General features: G+C 37.2%; 2 pseudogenes; one reads left to right on the top strand and one right to left on the bottom strand.

The window, feature by feature from the left end:
- The first annotated feature begins 487 nt into the window (after nucleotides 1-487).
- On the top strand, nucleotides 488-1537 carry LOC124973968 (cell division cycle-associated protein 7-like; annotated as a pseudogene).
- An 8767-nt stretch (nucleotides 1538-10304) lies between these two features.
- Nucleotides 10305-11769, bottom strand: LOC124973996 (negative elongation factor A-like; annotated as a pseudogene).
- Nucleotides 11770-12916: the final 1147 nt, after the last annotated feature.

The raw sequence follows: 12916 nt of genomic DNA, 5'->3' as shown, positions 1-12916 counted from the left end.
GCAATCTTCCTGTTTTTCCTTGGATGCATTTCATCCTTACATACATTGTAGATTTTTTTAACCCTTTCTAATACAGCTCAGCTAAACTTCCCACAATAGTTTGCTTTATATTGTCATACTATTTTATGCTGAAAGTAAATCATGATGTTCAGGAAGAAAAACATTAAACTCAATATTGTAAAATAAGCTACAGCTTGAAATTTTTGCATGCAGTTTTAACAAAAAGGATTGAAAGAGTAAGGTTTACATGAAAAAATAGCTTTTATTCTGATGAATTGCTTACACGTCTCAGTCTCTTTGTGCTTTAAAATTGGCATGGGCATTTAGCTACAAAGACTGCTGTTTTATTGACATCCAAAAATGAAATAGAAAAGAGAAGGAAAACAGAATAGAATACAAAATGTTATGAATCTGGAGGCGGCTCGCATTGCAGCTCCTCTGTGGGACCTCCAAGAGGCTGCTCTGCTCACCTGGCCCAGAGCACAGCATGGGTGCCCACCACCAGCATGGAGGCTCGCCACAAAAGGACCTCAGAGTATAGAACCTAAAGAAATTCAGATACTTGAATTTCCATGGAATCCTTGTCATTCTTTGATGACAGTTGTTGCAGCTTTGCTTCTGATGGTTTTTCAAAGGAGAGACTGTGGGAAAACACCAAGGCTGTAGGCTCTACAGCCAGTACAGACCCTCTGGGCTTCTCAGGGCAGCCATGAAGTTCCCAGTGCAAAATATCAGGGGGGCAGCCAACAAAACACACCACCCCCAAGCCCTCTGAGAATTTTGCCACTGATTCCAATTCTGATTCAGAAGATGAAAGCAGCACGGACTTTCTTGAGAAAATGGCTTTAAATATAAAGCAAAACAAAGCAATGCTCACAAAAATTATGTCAGAATTAGAAAACTTCCCTCATTCCTTCCCTGGAAGATATTCCCTCCCAGGCCCAAAATCAGTAAGTGGATCACAGGCACCACAAAGTTGTAGATTCCCAGGTGTGGCTTCCAGGAGGAACTCTGACTGGAGATCTTGTCCTTTGACTAGATCAAGGTCCTGGATCTTGGGGTTCTTAGTGCTCTTCCCACAGAAGAGGAGAAGGAAAAAGAGGAAGAGAATAAGTTTATGCTGATGAGGAAGTGGAAGACTTTGGACAGTTACATGGAGGATGATGATATGCCCAGAAGTCAGAGACCAGGTTCCATGACTCTTCTGCATATAATTCATCCAGTGGAAGGAATCATGGAGGAAGCATTGGAAAAAACCTGTAGCAACTCTTGAGAGAAGATGTATATCCATTCACCGGGACTGTAGAACCCCAACTGCTGGGGCATTTGAGGCCAGTTCTGTAGGCCCTGCCTTCGAAACTGTTATGAAGAGGTCAAGGATGCTTTACTCAATCCAAACTGGCAACTGCAGTTTCTGCCGCCAGGGAGATGGATGGTGTGCAACTGGGGTCCTTATGTATTCAGCCAAGTATCATGGCTTTGGGAATGTGTGTGTTATTTGAAAAGCTTGAAACAGGAATTTGAAATGCAAGCATAATACCCACAGATGCTGGCTATTTGCTTCTCGCACTGCCCTTAAAGTTCTCAGATTTGTCATTGATTGGAAACTGAGTTAAGCATCTTGACAATCAGTCTGTTTTATGGGAAACTCAAATCAAGTTCATATCATTAGATTGGCATGTGTTTCTGGACTATCATGGGGGAGGGAGGGAGGCATTTGCTAGTTCCACTTCACCCTCCTATAGTTTCTCCTCTGCTTTCCCTGCCCACATCCCATAGCCTCCCTCTCTTTTTCCAGTGGTCCTCTCAGTGGTCACTTATTTTCAGAATTTTTTAAAGTGGCAATTTTAAAAGCATATTCGATTTAATTGGTGTTGAAATTGCCCTGAAATTTACCCATAAAACCTGACACATAGAAACAGGATACCAAAGTGTTAACTCTTCTATCAAACTCCAGAGAACAGCCCTCTAACTTGTTTATACAGAAACAATCCTTATGATTTTAATGTTCACACTAGTTATTTTTAGCAGAATTAAGGCATGAAAATCTTAGAATTATCTGGAAACATTATATAATTGTTGTAAAATGAAATACATTACTTTTTATGGCTCTCATGAGACTACCCCATGTATTGTAGTTTCTGTAAAACTCCTCACATTTGAGATTTTGTTGCCACGGGTTTCTGTTTACAGTCATCCATAGGTCCGTGGGCAACATTGCACTGCACTACTTAAAACTACTGCCTTAGGAGACATTCTGGGAAGTTAGGATGGAGAAACCTCAGAGTAGTCTTATTCATATTCTTGCTATAAAACTTTTAGAAACTTGATAATAATTAGTTTATCATTCTTTGCAATTTCTTATATTATCCCTGGGAGTTGCTATGCCCAGGGATTTTAATCTGATTTTAAGAATTTTATCATAATAAGTACCTTTTCAGAGATAAGTAGCTTCCAATTTTTTTTTGCTTAATATCTCTGCCTTTTTTTAAAAGTTTAATAGTATTTTTAATAGTAAATAAAAACAAAGTTCAACTTCCCAACAATAGTTTTGTTTAACATTTGGTATACATATGAATAAAGATAAAAGGTTGCTGAGTAAACACTGGAATTAAATAAATGCATGTACATATAATTAACTATAATTTATTTTATGAATAAATAAGAAAAAGTCACTGACTAAAAAGGATTTGGTTTCTAATATTATTTAATTTGGAGTCCTCCACTCCCCAGCAAATTTCCCATTAGGCCAAACTGACAATTCCCCCTACCAGGCATCACAACAAACCATGCTCCATAGTTTGGGACATAAGTATTTACAATCGTCATGCATTGCTGCTGTAAAATTAATTCCCTTCAGTAGAATGAAGTGACTTTCTTTGTCCCTTCTGATTAACTTTGGTTTGAAGTTCACTTTATTTGATGTGAGGAAGGGAATCCCTGCTTGTTTGTGCAACCCAGAAGAGTGATGATTTTTCACATTCTTTCACCTTCAATCTGTGGATGTCTTTGCCTATAAGGTGAGTCTCTTAAAGACAGCATATTTGTGGGTCTTCTTTTTAATCTGATCTATAATTATATGTCCTTTGATTAATCTGCTTAGGCCATTAATATTCAAGTTTATTACTGAGATATGACTTGTATTCCCAGTCATTTTGGTTTATTTCTGGCTTTTAATTTGATTTAGATTCTTTCTTCACTATTCCTTTAGGGTAGTTCCTCCATTTGCTGGTTTCCACTTTTTTTTCACTTCATCCTCATGGAATATTTTATTGAGATTGTTCTGTAGTACAGGTTTTCTGATTGTAAATTTTTTTAACTTGCAATTATCATGGAAGGCTTTTATTTTATCTTCAAATCTGAAACTTAATTTTACTGGATATAAAATCCTTGGTTGGCATCCATTTTCCTTCAGAGCCTGAAATATGTTGTTCCATGACCTCCTCACTCTGAGGATCTAGGTTGTGTAATCAGATGATATCCGAATTGGTTTTCCCCTATACAAAATTTGCTGTTTTTCTCTCACAGCCTTTAAGATTTTATACTTATGCTGTATTTTAGTCACTTTTATTATAATGTGTCTTGGTGTGGGTCTGATGTAGTTTTGTATATTTGGTGTCCTGGAAGCCTCCTGTATTTGATTTTCCATTTCATTGTTTAAGTCTGGGAAATTTTCTGATATTTTGCTTTGAAAAGAGCATATCCTTTGGTTTGTACCTCTGCTCCTTCCTCTATCCCAAAAACTCTTAAATTTGTTCTTTTCATGTTATCCCATAAATTTTGGAAGTTTATTTAATGGATTCTTACCAACTTCTTTCCATGGTCAATTATAATTTCAGTATCATATATTTTGACCTCATTGTCTGATGTTCTGTCTTCCAAATAGTCTAATCTGTTGGTGATGCTTTCCACTAAATTTATAATTTGATTTTTTAATTCCTTTATTTCTAGAATCCCTGCTTGACTTTTTTCACAATCTCTAACTCGTTATCATTCACTTCATTTTCTCTTTGATTTCACTCTTTATAGCATCCTTTACATCAGATTAACTATGTACATTCTACACTTTTTCTGGATCATTTAGTCTATTGTGTCAACAGTGGCTTCTATTATTGGGGCATCTTGGTTTGTTTGTGGTATTTTGTTGTCTTGTTTTTTCATGTTTCTTCTGCATTTTCCCATCAAGTGGTATGGATCTGAGGAAATATAGATTCTACCCAGTAGAGGTATATTGTCACTGAAGATTTTCAGTATCCCATCATTAAGAGTGAGACCAATATCAACAACACCCAGTGCAAATAATGTTGAACCTCATATCTAGTAACTCCCAACAAGGTCTCCACTGCCCTCTTGTTATAAAGAGCAATGATGAGTTCAATCACTTTCCACAATAAAAACAGAAAATTTGCCAAACAGGTTTATGATCTCAAATAGTGAACAACAAAAGAACAGAAACAGTGCAGGACATGGACTTTGAGAGAGAGAGAGAGAGAGAGAGAGAGAGAGAGAGAGAGAGAGAGAGAAGCCAGAAGCAGAAATCTGCAGGAAAAATGGAAGAGGAACCAACACAGATTGGTTGTTAGGTGAAGAAAAGATAGAAAGGGAATCTAGGAAGACAGACAAGTGAGAGGAAGAATACATATGAAGAAAAGAAAATAAGAATATAGAGCAGAACTGCAAAACACCATGCATATGTCATCATTTTCAACAAACTGATGCAAAAGAAACACATGGTGACATCTGCAGCAGTGGTTTATGAATTTCTTTTAAACATTTATCTTTGCACTTAAAATTTCCTGCTAAATGCAGGCATATTGCCTAAAAATATTATCAGTTAAAAATGTAAATGAAAATGAGAAAAAATCATTTATAGGTGTTCAACATTACACCAGCCAATGATGTTTGTCTCACTAAAATTTACTCAATATGCACACTATTTCTAAGTATTACATATATTAATGGAATCAAAAGTTATCTCTCATTCATCTGGTGCAAATAAGATTTCAAAATATACTCATTTGCTGTGTTCTATTGGAAGCTGTTTCATCTGTAATAGCATTTTATTTTTCATGGTAATACAGATTTCCAAAAGCAAACTGTGTATTCTATTTTGTTCCCTTAAATTGAATTTTTGTAGAAAATATTGAATTCTCTTCTTTTCTACGCTGTAAATTTATTCATTGAATTAGTAGTGCAATAAACTGTTCATCAAATCATTAATATTGATGATTAAAGCTAAAATTGTATTGCAGGAAATATTAATCACCATATCTTCATCATTTTAAAGGTATTAAAAACTGTTCCTTAATCAAATCTTTATTTAGGACATGTGTATCAAACAGTGAGGGTAATTAATAGCATTATATAATTCAGGTCCCATAAACTTTAGTTAGTGAAGAAGAATCTGCAAATGTAAGGCCAATAGAAAAATCTCCACAATTTGAATGGAATCCAAGAAGGTCAACAATGGTAGAATGTGCATTCATAATTTAAACTCTGAAATACAAATGAATAAAATTATAAGTTCTAAAACAAAAATAGTCACAAGTGTGCTTCATATTTTAGTATCATGATGCTAAAAATGAGCTACATTATATTTTTACAAAAAGCAATCATTTGTTCAACTTCATATTCCTTTCCTTTTATTGTTTCTCTTTCCCTGATCTTATGTATTACAGTTTCTTGAGTTCTCTGTATCTCACAGATATATATGTAAATGTTTCAAGGTTGACTCCAACTCTACCTTAGACAAGAGTATGCTCCTGTTTCAATTCTTATAGGTGGCCTCCCTTCAGACTATTCTGTTTCCTGTGAAACACAAGAGAAAACATCAAATTAGGGGAAAGAGTTGCTCAGGGCCCCAGGTAAGTAACTGAATTAAATAAAATGACTAGTGGATAATTTATGTACAGCAGTGGCTCTGTGGATGAAGAAATATAACTGCTAGCCAGACCAGTGATGATTCCCACTGTATAACTGAAATGATCATGAGTAAATATAATCACTTGACATATTTAATAAATATTGTCTGGGGTTCTAAAGCAGCACTTGTGTCTACAAATTACATAATGATGAATATGGCAGCACATACTCAGTGGTACCTTAAAGGTAGAAATTATTCTAGAACACATAGAACATCCTGAAATGCAGCAGAAAAGATTATAGGTAAGGAAAAATGACAAATTGCTGCAAAAACTGAGTACAAATCCATTTGTTCTTACTTATCCTCTCATGCATTGCTTTGACAATGCAATTTTGTTAAAAGTATTTTTTCTAAATCTCCAAAAGCTTAGATGCTCAAGCTATTAGCCTGAATTGCAAATGTCTTTTATTCCTTGTAAGAAATTAGTATTTTTTAAAACTTTAAGTGAAGTGTCCTAAATAAGTCTATAATTAGAAAATAAAACACTGAACTTGGACTATGGTGATTGGCAGTAATTGATTTGTAGGATTTAATACACATAGAATTATCAGAGAAAAGTAGTAAGAGGAAGATATTAAGCTGCACTTTTCATCATAACTTTAATTTGAATACTCTTAAGCATCATGAAATGATAAGAATTTTAGAAGATGAATATGAAGATAAATATTCACTCTCTCATCTTATCTTTGAACAACTATGCTAACCCATTGAGTCATGATGGATAATTAAAATGCAATACTATTTACTTTTATCAAAAGTGTTTAAGTCAAACTCAAAAAAAACAAAGGCTGAATGTTTTCTCTGATATGAGGAAGCAAATTCACAATAAGGGGGAGATAGGGAAGAATAGAGTTACTTTATATTAGGTAGAAGGAAGTGAAGGGAGGGAAAGGGGTATGGGAAAGAAATGATAGTACAGTGAAACAGACATTATTACCTCATGTACTTGTATGACTGCATGACTGATGTGATCCTGTGATTATTTTATGTATAATCATAAAAATGAGAGATTACACTGTACTTATGTATGATCTATCAAATTGTATAAGTGCATTCTACTGTCATGTACAATTAATTAGAACAAATGAAAAAATGAAAAATCAATCATAAAAATGTGTTTATTCTGCAAAAATGCCAGATAGTAAGAACCTATGTGGAATATCAGACTTTTGTTACAATAGTAATAAATGTTAGTCTTCTACTTGAAACCAGTAAGATGTAAGAAAAGAAATATTCAATAATTTGAGGATCTTTTAATATTTTATCAAAATGAGGTAAAACATGGTACTAGTTCCCAAAGACCAAGTATGACAGACAGGGTGACTACCTACTAGCAAACTCATTTGCTCACTGTTCAGCACATTAGAAATAGAAAATCAAACTTTCTGCCTGTGGCTAGCACTTATACATGACCCTGATGAGCTATAGCAATTTTTGGCATGTGCCTAACTCTGAATTCCTCCATTTTGTAGAGCATCACTTTGCCATGAGTAACTGTTTTGAATACGAATAACAAGGTAGAATGACTGTACATCTTGCTTGTACAATTAAACAACCATATTCTGCACAGCAGAACTATAAGTAGTAAACTGAAAAATCGATTGTGTTACTAAAATTAACCACCTTAAAGTTATTGAATTAAACCAGAAATATAGATGCATGGACTTATCAATACTATAACAGAAAAAGCAGGCCTGTTAGCTTATCAAATATACCAGAGCACCAAGGGAATCAGTCCCCTCAGCTGAGACCCACAGAAGTGGGAGCAGCTCAGAACTTGACATGGCTGCACACTGATCCCATTTTCTGGTCACTCATCAACAATCATGCTCAGAAAATTTGCCATAGCAACAAATCTCTGATTCTCTGTCCCTGGAAGTCAACTTAGAATGGTTTCTCCTGCACAGGACAATAAAACATGGCTCCTCCGATTGACTCTTTAAGTTGATACTGTGAAACTGCTCACCATCAGGACTCTTGCCTTGACAATCCTGAGGAACTTATTCCTTAAAACCCTTATCTAATAATCAGCTACAGTGACTTTGAATTTTTATATTCTTTATGCCTTTGCTGTTATCACAAAATTCTGTGTACACACACACACACACACACACACACATATATCTTTATGTGTGATGTGTTACAGATATTAGAAATTTAAAAAGAAATGGAATAAAATAACTGGGATTGCCTTAGTCATGACACCAAAAGAATCACTAGCATTTTTGGTGAATTGTAATCAATGAGAATGATATAGCTTTGAGTTTATGGTTATTCAATAGATTCCAACAATGTGGAAAGAAACAATCAGGTTTGGTGAATGTTAGTAGGATAGCTCATTTATGACATGACTGTAGACCTTTCCAAATGCTCTAGGGATAAATCAATCCTTGCCTCGTCTACTTTCTGGTGTTTGCTCTCAGTCCTTGGAATTCTCAGAATTGGTATTCTCTTTATGTCTTTACATGGTCTTTCCTTTGTGTGTGTGTTTATGTCCAAATTTCCCTCTTCCTTTTGGACACTGGTAATGGTTTGTGGCTTCCCTGTTTCACAATGACTATATCTTTACTTGCTTATGAGCAAACACTCTATTTCTAAATAAAACCAAATTCACAAGTTCCAGGTAGGCATGAATCTTTGGGAACACCATCCCATCATGTACAAACAGGAAAGGTTAAATATTCTGTTCAGTTCCCTAGTTTTGTGAATGTCTTTCAATAAGCAAAATTCCCCACTGAAATATTCACCTACATCTAAGATAGAACATTTCTACTGCACTAATGGAGGAATAAGAATGCTGTTTCTGTGACCAGTGATACATACTTTAAGATTCCCATACAGGAGAAAGTCCACAACTACTCACCTCTGATGTAACACTAAAGAATTCAAAACTATAGATAAATGGTGGGTATCATTATATTTGGCTGAAAGCCTGAGATTTTAACCTCCTTTGTTATTGTGGAAAAATATTTCCTTTTATGGAATAAGTTAAAAATAATATCAAGAAAAATCTGTTCTCTGAAAACACTGTTCAGAATTTTTTAAAACTCTGTATTATTAATGCTATTTTAAGAGCTAGAAATCATAATGTGTCTTAAAAAGTCAAACTCATATACAGAATCAGTGGAGCCTAGAAAAAAAAATGTGTCTCTTCTGAGAGAGACAGAGGGTGACTGCATAGATTGTGTGCCCTTGAAATTGACACTGCTGGGGAGTATTTTTTGAAATTGTGTTCTTTCAGCAGACTTGGTTTTAACAAATAGTATTTTTTAAAAAGTCACTAATAATAATTCACAAATGGTTCAAATTAATAATACATAAAGTGCCTAATATAGTGTTTTGTACTTTGATGTCCAAGTATAAAGTTTTTTTAGATGAATTTAGTTATATACTTAATAGTATGGAGTTGTGATTATAGCTCCAATACGATTTTTTAAATGGAACTTATCGTATATTCAATAATATTTTTGTAATAACAATAATATTGTAGTTAGCCAAATATCAATGAATAAATTGTTACTGAGTTACTGATATTTTGTACAAATACTTAGTTTTAGGCATATACAGGCAAAAATTAACATTTGGTAAAATATTTTGTATTAAGAAAAATTAAAGAACAATAAATAATGTGGAACTGCAAATGCAAATCCAATCCATTTGTTTGATTAGCAAAGGAAATAAAATTCTACATAGCATAAAATATTTTTAAAAATTTTTTTGTAGTTGTAGGTGGACAGGATGCCTTCATTTTATTTGTTTATTTTATTTATTTAGTTTTTCTTCTTTAGAGAAGCTAGACTTTAATCACTTAGTGTTACAATGAAAATAGGTACCCGAAGACCATCTTGAATATTCTCAGCTGTACAAAAGACATACAAAACTCCCAGGCAGGAGCTGATGGTGGCGAGGCCTGCTGTTTCCCTCTCTGGCATTGCCTGGGCAGTCCCCCTCCTCCCAGCATCGCCAAGTACCACCTTTGTTCCCTCAACCTTGTGGTGCACTAGTAGGGGAAAAGCCCTCACACTCGGTCAGTAGAATTTAAGAAAAAATAAAAAAGGTAAAAGTTTAACAGGCACTAAAACTGGGAAGTTATAACTCTTTTGGTTAACTTTAACATTTGAAACTCTAATATTGAATCCAAAAAAGTATCTTAAATCACAAAAATATAACCCATATTATAATATAAAAAATAAGCCCAAAACACTCCAGAGAAAAGATCTAAAACTTGAACAACCTGGGGATCCACAGCACTGTGGGTGGCTGGGCACAGGCAAGGACCTCAACCTGCCAACATTTACCCCCTGGCTGCTTAGGCAAGCCAGAAGGCCCTTGTCCATGGGAGCCTTATGCAGTCAGGGCTGGTGGTATAGGCAGGTGACCCTCAGGACACGTTGGTCATGGGTTTGTACTTCTTGAAGCGCTGTCCACTGGTCTGTGGCATAGTTCATCTCAAACAGTGTCCACCAGCTTGGTGGTGCTGTCCTGGCCACCAGTCTTGGTCAGGTCCTATGTGTGCTCACTCAGCTTGATCTGTATCATGTCCCCTTGCTTCTGGCATGGGTTCTCGTGAAGGACAACTTCTTAGGCTGCTGCTGGGCAGGGGGCTGTGTCTGTGGGACCACCATGGCCACCAGGGGCATCTGAGGGGCTGGGGCGACAGCTGGGGGCATGGTGGGCATCAGGGGCAACGTGAGTGCTGCCGGTGTGGGCCCAGCAGGGCTCAGGCTGCTATTGTACATGGGTCCCTCTGCTTAAACTGTGCTGGCAGTGTGGGGCTCAGGGTACTGGGCTCCTCAGGTGGCCGGGTGGCCTGCAGGCTGGTTTCCCAGGAAGTTGGTGCTGAGGGAGCATCAGAGCTGGGGACATAGGAGGAGGCTGGGACTATGCTGGGTGTGGAGGGCAGGTAACTCGTGGAGGGCAGTGCAGGATCACTGTTCAGAGACCCAAGTTTCTGTGTGGGCACCAGGCCAGCTGCGTAGTCCAGGGTGACATTCTCCACCACGGTCTCCTCCTTGGCTGGCTTTTCCTCCACTTCTGCTCCTCTTCGCCTCTTGGCCAGCACCGACCATACCCAGCTCAGAGATGTCGAGCAGGTTCACGCCCCTTTCTTTCCGCAGTGGGGTCCTCAAAGGTGAGATGGGGTCCGGTTTACAGCAGGGCTGAAGACACTGGGCGTGGTAGGGTTTCTGAAGGGTGCCTGCTTCGGGATGCCTTTAGCGGAGTCGTGGTGTCCATGTTGTGGAGTGGCCCCTGGCTCTTGGCATGAACCGCACTGCTGCGCTCCTCTTCAGCTGCTGTGCAGTCTCCGTGGACTTCTGTAGCCACTCCTCCCGCAGTGTGGCACTCTTGGGCTTCCACTTTAACTGAAAATGCTTCACCAGCGGGGTGAGGGGTCCAGCGAGTGTGGTCAGGGCATTTTTATTCAGGCATTCCAGGGGCAGCATGGCGGATGCCTCACACTCGCCCACCTTTCCTCTAAGTTCTAAAATATCTTGAACATTGGGGTTCTGTTCCTCAAGGTCAAGGTTAAGGGACCCCTTGTCAGGAAAGGACTTCAGAATGTCAGCCACCATGAGGACCCAGGAGTTAGAGTGCAAGGTGGCGAGCTGGATGATCTCCATCAGGGCATCCTTCTTGTCATCCACTGTGTGGCGCGGGCGGCACAGCGTCTGGAGCAGCAGCTTGAGCTTCACAGCCCACGAGAGGCGGTGGAAGCAGAGGCGGATGTTGTCTATGACGGTGGCCATGAGCAGGGTCACGATGCTAGGCGGCGCCCACAGCTCGTCCATGGCGCCCAGCTTGTTGTACAGCCACAGGACCTTGTCGCTCTCCTGGATGGATGCCATCCTGGGGCCTTGTTTATTTTTATGTGGTGCTAAGGATTGCTCCCAGTGCCTCACATATGCTGGGCAAGCACTCTGCCACTGAGCCACAGCCACTGCACAATATCGGAATTTTTAAATGAGTTCTTTTTCTACTAATAAAGTTAACCCTTTACAACTGTCATTTGAAATATATGACTCTTGGTAGAAAAGAGATGTCCTGAACTTACTAACTGTTAAAACAATAGATTATATGTTTACAATGCCATCAATTCACTGGATTAGAACCTCATTGCCTGAGCAAATTTTACCTATGATTTACATTAGGCTTGGTATTCTGAACAGCACTTATTACCCTATCAGACCTAATAGCTAAACAAACCTTGTTGCATCTGATCAGTACTTTTTGTAGATTGCAGACTTAGCCTCTCCATTTCTAAAACTCTGTGATTTGCATTTCTATAAATTTACTATTGAAATACAAATGACATGAACTCTCTCCATCATATATGTTACTACCTTTCCAAATTGTTCTCTGCATTTCACCCAGAAATAACTTTTTAAACTCTGTATCTAATTACTAAAATGTTTACTTAAATTTATTCAAAGATTGCCTTTAAGGATCAGAAATAAATTCAAACTTTCTTAACTATACTGAGACTTAAAAAATCTTCATATATTGAAAATATTTATTTTTATACATTGATTGATTTATACATCTGTGAAATGGTCACAACAATCAAGGTAATAAATACCCATACTCTCATACGCCTTTGTTATTATTTTTACTGTTTTGGGGATTTTTTTTTTTTGGTGATAGAAACACTATCTAGTGGTATACTTTCTTTAAAAAATTGTTAAAGTCACTATATATTTTTGCTCACTATTGGAATACTGTAGTTCAGGAGAACTCAAGAACATATTCATCTTTCATAAGTATCTATTACACTGAACAGGTCTCACAACATTCACAGAAAGAAGGATAAAATCTCGTGATCATCCTAAAAGTTGTAGAAATAACATTTGAAAAACTTCAATACTGTTGATGGATTAAAACATTCAGTGAATGAGGTATAAAAGGAATTTACCTGAACACAATAAAGGCCACATATGAAAACTCATAGCTAACCTCACACTCAAAGGTGAAAAAAATGAACACATCCCCTAGATG

Source organism: Sciurus carolinensis, unplaced genomic scaffold, assembly GCF_902686445.1.
Source record: "Sciurus carolinensis unplaced genomic scaffold, mSciCar1.2, whole genome shotgun sequence".
Classification (NCBI taxonomy): Eukaryota; Metazoa; Chordata; class Mammalia; order Rodentia; family Sciuridae; genus Sciurus; species Sciurus carolinensis.
Note: the sequence above shows the minus strand (reverse complement) of the source record. Positions and strands in the feature narration are given on the sequence as shown.